Consider the following 7390-nt stretch of genomic DNA (forward strand, 5'->3'; position numbering starts at 1 on the left):
CGGAGTGCAAATCCGACAGAGAAACTTTTTTTTTTTTTTTTTGGGTGGTGATGGTGGTGGTATTTTAGTAACACATCGTTGCCTTTTAAAAGGATGTGTTATTATGGGAAAATAGGGTGGCTTATTGTTTTTGTTTTGGTTTTGCACGTGGGTCCGCGGTGAACAGTTATTATTTCCCCACTGGAAATTCACGCTTTAGGGAAAACCTGTCACATCCCTTGGCGGCTAACCTCGCATCCCCCGGCTAACCAAAGCCGCTCACAGAGTACTGTCAGAAGAGTTGGTTCTCCGCTTAAAAATGCCGTGATTCAGTCATACTTTTGTGACCTGAACTTTGCTGACACCTAAAAAAAAAAAAAAAAAAAAAAATAATGGCAGGGACTGCAACCCATCCCTATTGGTTTTTACGATCCGTTTCACCGCTCAGCGGTGCCGGCTGGCTGGAGACTTCAAGCAGCCCGGAGGTTGTCCAGCAATAACTCAGCTTCAGCGTTTCCTCCTCGGTGCAGCGCTCCAGCGGGACGCAGAAATGCAATTGAAAAAATGTACACATTAGTCAGAGTTACTGTCATTTTTCCTTCCCTGAAATATGTAACTATTCACAGAGGGCAACCGAGTGAGAGGCAGGCATAGCATTAAAAGACTGCCCAGAGAAATAGATGCTTTTCTAAAGAGGTCTTAATGCTGCTTTTCATATGAAGTAGACTAATTGAGCTTTCACTAGACTTCATCTAAAAGCAAGACATTTCCCTAGTGATGTTACAGGTTCTGTCTCATTTATCTTTCCCTTTCGGTTGCCTGGAAGCTCAACGCTCACCCAGTCACAGAAGCAACTGTAAAACAGAAAATGAAATTGCAGATGCCATAGTTTTTAGTAAGGGACGCTTACTTTGCAACTAAAGATCTTTGTGTCGACAGTGAAAATGAGAGTTTCAGCCAACTTGTAGAGTCGTATCATGTATGCTTTCAGTTTATTAGCTCATTTGGAGGCTGGCTAAAGAGAAACCAGAGATGGACATCTCTGCACATGCTCACTCCCAGTCCATGATTTTTAAAGTTTGCTGTCTTGGCTGTTTTACAGTTTCAGGCTAACAAAAGCTCCAGGGCTATGGTATATACTATTATTTTGTAAGGAGATTATTTTTGAGTTGCATTACAAAATGTAGTAAATAAGCAAATACATTGAAAACACTTTTTTTTAAAAAAGACTTGATCAATTAAAAAAAAAAAAGGTGACCATATTGTTAATGAGATTTGGTTTTGGGAAGGGCCCTCTCAGACAAAAGGACGTAGCCTAGTTGTGTATCTTCTCCAAGTTAACAACACACCTGGTCTTTCCGTATTTTGCTAACTGTCAAGCACTTCAGCTGTACCGCTAAGGATACTTAGATGATATAGTCTGTACTGAATTTATACGGCTAATGCCATCTTGAAATGGAGAGGGTGATAAACAGAATACCCATGCAATCTTAAATGCAATAAAAATGTTACACTCGCTCTATCAGTTGGTATGTAAAAGCTAAACAAATCCTTACCGGGGTGTGAGTTTTATACAGTAGTAATACAAGCCTTGGCGTGCGGCACTTCATAATTATTAACTAGATTGCAGTCGAGTTCCAGTGTAATGTGTCTGTTTGAACTTTAACATCTGTGAGCGTATGCAAAACATCCACATTTTGTCTGCTTACAGAATAAAAGCTAGTTGTCAGGAATCCAGCCAGACCTAAGTGAATGGAAAACGCTTCTTGTTTTCTGACAGTTCCCTCGTCTGGCTGTTGCAGTGAACACCGATTGCTTTCCAGGGGTGAGACGAGAGCACCGACAGGATGACTGATCAGAGAGGGGCAGTTTTCCTTCAGCTTTTCTCACTCCCCCCTCCTTTCTCTTCCCTTTCCTCTCATCAGTTCTTATGAGTGGGCAGCCTTCATGAGCAGGTTGGACTGGATGGTGCCGTGTGTCCAGCAGGGGATGCACAGAGCGAGCGATGCAGCCGGCACGGCTATTGCACCATGTCCAATGCAAATCATCTCAGAGCCAGCAGCTAGCAGGTAGCGAGAGTCCCAAGGTCGCTCTAGTCCAGTCTGTTTGCTTCCTATTCTGCTACTGGTTTAGCTAATCATCTTTTTCTTTACTCAGCGGTAAGCAGGTATTTGAAGCTGTATGGTAACAGATTGCGAAGCTGGACCTTGGCAGCAGCATTGTGTTCCCAGTCATCAGCCTTGTCCAAGCCATTCTCCCATTTGGCCTTTCTGCTTCTCTTGTCCGTTAACAATCTTGTTAGCTGTATGGCATTTCATAAAGATACTTGCATGATTAGCCAGGCTTTTACTATGAAGCACAAACTTTGGATTTGTCATCGTCTGTATAAATAGAGAGCTCAGGAGTGAAATAGAAATTGGCAGATTTGAGTTAATGGAGCAAAACCAAGGTGAGAAGACAGTTCGATCCAAGGTACAGACATGCTTTAGTCCTGTGCCATGGGAAATCAATAGCAGGATTTCTGTTGACTTGAATGCAAGTGGTATTTGGCGCTTATTAACAGGTTGCAGGTTTATTCACGTTGTTATAGTTTCTTTGTCTTTCCTCTTAACTCAGTGGAACGTGATCGTAAAGCTTCCTGCCATAAAGCTCCGGGGTAGATTGTATGATACATTTAGTTTGTTATTGGAAACAACTTGTGTGAATTTGTGTATTAGTTACCGCACTGACTACAGACAGTATTGCATGCTGTACGAAGCAGTTAAAATACTGCCTACCACATGACATATGAGGTGCCTAATTTTGCCAGCAAGACTTCCTTCATTAGTACTGGCTTAGTATACACTGTGTAACTTATGATATTTTAAATTAAGGCACCTGTTAGTAAGTGTAAGGATGAAGAGATGATATCGCAAGCCTGTGAAGTAACACTCATGTTGACATTTCTGTGGGTGTTTTCTCCACTTGTCATCTTGCACATGTTAAACCAAAGAACTGAGCTTTTGTTCATGTTATGCCTTCAATGTTTGTTAGCCAAGAAATCCACAGTTACACTTATGTCAGCCTTAGATAAGCTGTGTATTGACCACCTCTGGCCGATCCCATGGATGGTGCACAAAGACGGTAGATGCTGCTGGGCTCTCCTTTGAATAAATGATTCCACTGGACTAAATACTCTTTATAATGCAACTTTACATTACAGATAGGCATTTTCAGTCTTGTTATCTGTCTGTCTTTTCCTGACATTATACAGAAAGCAATGCCTGAATACAAAACCGCATTAATATTAATTAAATTAATGTTAGTAAAGGAGCATCTAGCTATCTAAAACATGGAAGACACCAGGTAAGCCCTGTTAGGCTGCCTGGAGCATTCCCAGCAGAGTTTAACCCGGGAGTCTGGTTCACAGCTCCCTGTGGGTGCTTTCCTTCGAGGTGATCTGCTGGGAGTCATTTGCTCTCCCTGCCATGGCTGAACCTGGAGCTTGCTAACGTTGCTGGTTTGTTGTTATAACCTCTCATGAAACATCCTGTATTATCTGGGCTTCCTTTTGGTTACCGTCTGGCCTTGGGAGAGATGTTGCAGTTTGCAAAAGCCGAGAGCTTTTCTCCATTTCCCTCCTTAGGCTGCACTCGGGAGGTGATGGGGAGTAGCTGCAGGGGCCTCCCCTCTGCCTTCATCTCCCTCTCTCTGCCTGAGAGCCAGGATATCTTTTCTTCCTCCTCACCAGCAGGTGGAGGAAGCACTATTCTCCTCCAGCCGTTCCTCCAGAAAGTTAATTATTTTGGGAATTGATGACAAGCGGCAGCCCAACATGAAAACCAGGCATGCGGTACATATTTGTGCAGGCATCTTATATGCGGTGGTGCGTGTTATTTATCTCTTTTGCATAGAAGTGCAGGTAGAAGGATGTTGCTAAATGAAATTGGTTTTCAAATTAAAATCTTGTAAAAACAAAACAAACAAAAAAAACCCCAAAACCAAAAAAAACCCACCCAAACTTTAGACCCACAGAAATATTTTTAGTTGCAACTCCAGTGAAGATCTTTGCTTTGAAACAGCTCTGCTTCATGATGCTTTTGGAGAGTCGCACAGGGTTTTGGAAATCCTGGAACAGCAACAGTTTACACGAAAGGAGGACCTTTGCTTTGCTGATTGTATTTCTCCGCATCATGACAAAACCAAAACATGAATACCAACAATGACAGCTCTGTCATGTCAGTAATTAAGGCCTTGCTGGCCACACAACCATTTGTTTGTTTGTGGTGTGGTTTTTAGGGGTTCCAAATAACAAGATAAAAGCATGCTCGTTGGTCACTGAGGACAGTGAAAGCCAGGTGGGATGTTTGTCCCAATTCTCTTGTCTACTTTGCTGATATTGTAGAAAAAGTCAGTATCGCTCTCTTCCCTCTTATGCATGTGAATTCTCTTTAATGATATATTATACATCCATTTTTTTTCCTGAGAACTTCTGCTTCAGTTAGCACCTGGGTTACTACTTAATATTGATTTTTATCTTGATTGCCCAGTGTGTATCTTCTGCAGCGTAATGTCTAAATCTGATGCAGAACTGTTTATTTTTTTTGAGGTTCTTTGTTGTACTTATTAAGATATCTTCCTTTATTGCAGACACCGATGGAAGTATCTACACAACACTGCTGTGATGTGAAGTGCTCGTACAGTACTTTGCACAGCAGGATCCTGATTCGTGAATGTGCCTTCCACAGCTATGATAATACACTTGAATAACAGTAACAATGACTTGTATCACTACCCCATTTTATACATGAGAAAGAAAAACTTGCCGATTAAAGCCAAAATCATCAGAAGTATCAGCTAGTTTTGAGTGCACAACCTAATACCTGATTTTCCCAGACATGCAGAGTATGTAACATGAAGGTCCTACAGATGACAGCTGCCTCCTCCAGGGCCCAGGCTCTCCTGCCTCCTGGGCTCTCTCTTTACCCTGGGCTTTTGTCCCCGTATGACGTTCGACTTCGGTCTCCATTCCCGGCCCTCTTGTACTCCACTTGCGCTGCTGCCTCTTGCTTTGTTCTGCGTGCCAGAGCTGTGACCCGCTCAGAGCGCGCTGCCTTGCTCCCTGCTTCTGAGCTGGTAGCTGCCAGCAGAAGCCGTGCAGCCTGTGGTGGGTGCTGCATACAGCTCTCCTGCTGTGCAACACTTGTGTGGGGCCAGAGGTTCCTCATCTGAAAAGGGATTCTTGCAAAATGTATTGCCAAAAACTATTTATTTTTTTAAATGTGCAAATTGAATTCTTTTAGGGACTCATAATGGGACTAAATCTGGACAACGCTTTCATGGTGCTGAAGGCTTGTTAGTGAAACTCAGGTCTCCTGTAAAAATTGTACCAAAGCATGGAAATTCTAGATCTGGAATGAATAGAAGTTGGAAAGAGTATATGGGCTTGAAAATGGTTTTGCTGTTAATTTATTTGTTCCACCCTTAATTATTAGATGTGTTCTGAGACTCTGGTTTAAAAAAGAAAAATACACTGGATTTAGTGTAGTGAATATTGTGGGCTTATTACAATAGGAGGTACCACCTGGTTGTATAAAATTACTATAGTCTTCATGTAACCACTTGTGTAACTTAAATGCCAAAGAAGACTCCAATATCAAGGGCTGCAGATGGAAATAACTGATTACAGCATGCAGGTCATTAGAAGAAGGGCACTAGCACAAAATACTTGTTTTCTGCGCTGAGAATTCTTGTTGGAGAAGCAGATTTGTTCAGGGGAGTATAGTTCAGTGATATGAAAGTCTGAATTAATGACTAGCCAGTAAGGGGTCATCTGAATACGTTAGCTTGTCAAATCTTTTACCAAGTTAAAGAACAGCATGTTCTTTCTGAGCTTGGAGTGGACATCAAGTGATACTCCTTCAAGGATGTTGGACTGTCTTACAGGTGAAGAAATTAGAAGTTTCTGAGAGACTCTTGCTTCTTTGTTTTGTTTTGTTGTGTGTTGTTTTTTTTCCTTCCCCCGTTGGATTGAACAATTTTGGGCAGGTCAATTAACTTCATTGTGTCTCAGTGTATCTGTTTCTGAAGGGATGGTACTTCATATAGGGAAGTTAGGCTAATTAATGGGGCACACTTTGGCCTGAGACATACCTAGTGTGATCCCTCTAAATGTGAAATTTACAACGGAATTCAAGCCAATGTTTATAATGGAGCCTTCAGCTAAAAACACTATAAAATGCCTAAGTGTTATTACAAATGATTGCACAGCACCAGATGCTAGAGAACACAACAGAATGGAAATTGCTTGTACAGAGTCTTTCATTAGATATGGCTAAAATATACTACGTTTTTTGGTGGCATGTGTTCTAAAAATTATTATTATTTTTTTAAGAACCGCAATGTGGATTTGCCATGTGGAGACAATTATTGTATATATTGTAGTTTGGGGTCATACATGTTGAATAAAACCGTGTGGAATGTGCAGTTCTTGTGAGCAATTGTTTATTCTTTACAGAACTGTAATTGTAGTTAGTCTGTGTTTTGGCTGGTAAATAAATAACTAGAGAGTCTTTCCTGGAGTGGGAAATTGGTAGGAGGCGTGTAGTGGATGCAGCACTGCCAAGGAAGAATGCCAAATTTGGGTTGAAGACCAGTTCCAGGTATATCAGCCTTGAACACAGACAGGTCAACATATGTACAGCCATGGTAATCCAAATGCAGAGCATATGGGATGGGACTTGTTTCCAAAGCCCCCATACCAGATGGGATTTGGAAATTGCCTGCTGACCTTTGCTTTGATGTGGGCATCTCCCTGGCTTGGCTCTGCTTCTTGTACCACGCTTACGTACCATCTATCTACGTGAAACAGGATGCTGACGCCAACGCGTCTCCTCTTCCTGTACGACCATGCACCTCTCAGCAGGACACTGTTGTTCTCCTCATTGTCATCTTGTACACTCTTCCTGTGTAAAGTGGGACCAAACCATATGTTTTCTGCTGCAGCCCTGGACGATGCTGCGATGCCAGAAGCGCGGGTTGCCTCCGGACTTGGGGTGGGATAGAAGCTCGCAGTGTGGATGGCAAGAAGCGGTGGTGGCAGTTGCCAACTCCTCTGCCAGAGCCTCAGCAGCTCCTGACCTGGGCAGCAGGTGGAGGCTGCTGCCAGCGCCTAGCTCTGGTGTACAGTTTTAATGGTTTGCATGCCACCGGTCATGGGCGTGCTGGTATGCAGGTCTCTGAGCTACAGAGAGTATTGATCTTGTGTCTTCTTGCCTCCTATGTAAGTTAGTATTTGTCTCTAAATCGCCCAGGTGTGCACCTGACACTTCATAGAAAAAAGAACTCTTGTCATTAACACTGATAGGTGGTGTACTTGGGATAGTTTGAATGTCAGAGGAAATGTCGCAGATGAAAAGGTCTCTGACTAAGT

This window comes from Charadrius vociferus, unplaced genomic scaffold (assembly GCF_000708025.1).
Source record: "Charadrius vociferus isolate BGI_N301 unplaced genomic scaffold, ASM70802v2 scaffold865, whole genome shotgun sequence".
NCBI lineage: Eukaryota > Metazoa > Chordata > Aves > Charadriiformes > Charadriidae > Charadrius > Charadrius vociferus.